This window comes from Solanum tuberosum, unplaced genomic scaffold (genome assembly GCF_000226075.1).
Source record: "Solanum tuberosum cultivar DM 1-3 516 R44 unplaced genomic scaffold, SolTub_3.0 scf00153, whole genome shotgun sequence".
Taxonomy (NCBI): Eukaryota; Viridiplantae; Streptophyta; class Magnoliopsida; order Solanales; family Solanaceae; genus Solanum; species Solanum tuberosum.
Window position 1 is genome coordinate 31,849 of NW_006239082.1, and position 1,793 is coordinate 33,641.

The window sequence follows — 1,793 nt, forward strand, 5'->3', positions numbered from 1 at the left end:
AATAATTTGTGTGCTAGGATATATGACCCTCCAAAGTAGACCCTCGGAAAAGGCTTCACTTGGAAATTTCGGATTTTGATACGGTTGCTCTAAAATTTGGGTTAGACCCATTTCCCACTCAATTTGACCCCCTAAACAAGAATATGAAGTCGTATTTTTGAAAAACGAAATGGATTTTTTTATATATAGCTGAACAAGTTTCCGGTAACTTCCGAAGCACATTTTTAAGAACTTTTTGGGTCATTTCAATATCTCCCCCTTGGGAACATTCGTCCCCGAATGTGGAAGAGACGTACAAGGCAAGACTTAGTAAGAACATATCAGCCCCAACATGAATGCAAAATTTTTATTTAAACATCACTTCAAGATTTCAAAACTTAGTGTAAAGCATCCATAACTCATCAATTTAAACATATATGCACATTAATGATTCGGGGCTGAAATGTAAGACTCAATGGAGTACAAAGGACTTGATTTAATACCTTAGGCTTGAGTGGAGTTGAATAGATAAGGATAACGTCTTTGCATGTCCGCTTCGGCCTCCCAAGTAGCACTCTCCACTTGTTGATTTCTCCAAAGCACCTTAACGGACGCCACTTCTTTGTTCCTCAACCTTTTAACTTGTCTATCTAAGATCTGAACCGGGACTTCTTCATACGTCAAATTATCTTCTACAACACCCACAACCTCAAGAGGTACAATAGCGTTAGGATCACCAACACATTTCCTCAACATCGATACATGGAATACCGGATGAACTAATTCCATCTCCTTGGGCAACCCCAACTCATAGGCTACTTTACCAACCCTTCTTATTATCTCATAAGGACCGACATACCTAGGACTTAATTTCCCCTTCTTACCAAAACGAACCACACCTTTCATTGGAGAAACTTTCAAATAAACCCAATCACCCACTTTGAATTCAAGATCCCGTCTCCTCACATCGGCATAAGACTTTTGACGACTTTGGGCTGTTTTCAACCTCTCCCTAATCATCCTTACCTTCTCAAGAGCATCCATGACCAGATCCGGACCCAACAAGGCCACCTCTCCAACTTCAAACCACCCAACCGGTGACCTACACCGTCTACCATAAAGTGCCTCAAAAGGAGCCATACCGATACTAGAATGATAACTATTGTTGTATGCAAATTCAATCAAAGGAAGATGATCATCCCAACTACCTTTCAACTCCAATACACAAGCTCTAAGCATATCCTCCAAGGTTTGAATTGTTCTTTCGGCTTGGCCATCCGTTTGAGGGTGGAAGGCCGTGCTAAGCTTTACCTTTGTACCAAGACCCCTTTGGAATGACTTCCAAAAGTGAGAAGTGAATTGGGCACCACGATCCGAGATGATAGACAAAGGAATCCCATGCAACCTTACCAATTCATGAATGTACAACTTGGCATACTCTTCAGCCCCGTAAGTAGTTTTAACCGGTAGGAAATGAGCCGACTTTGTCATCCGATCAACCACCACCCAAACCGAATCAAAGCCTCTTCTAGCCTTGGGTAAGCCCACTACAAAATCCATGTTGATTTCTTCCCACTTCCAAGTAGGTATCTCAATGTCTTGAGTTAGGCCACCCGGCCTTTGATGTTCGGCCTTGACTTGTTGACAACTATGGCAACCCGAAACAAATTTTGCAATGTCCTTCTTCATACCGCCCCACCAATACACATCCCTCAAGTCTCTATACATCTTTGTTGACCCCGGATGAATAGAATAAAAAGAATTATGAGCCTCATCAAGGATTCTTTCCCTCACACCATCCACACAAGGAACAC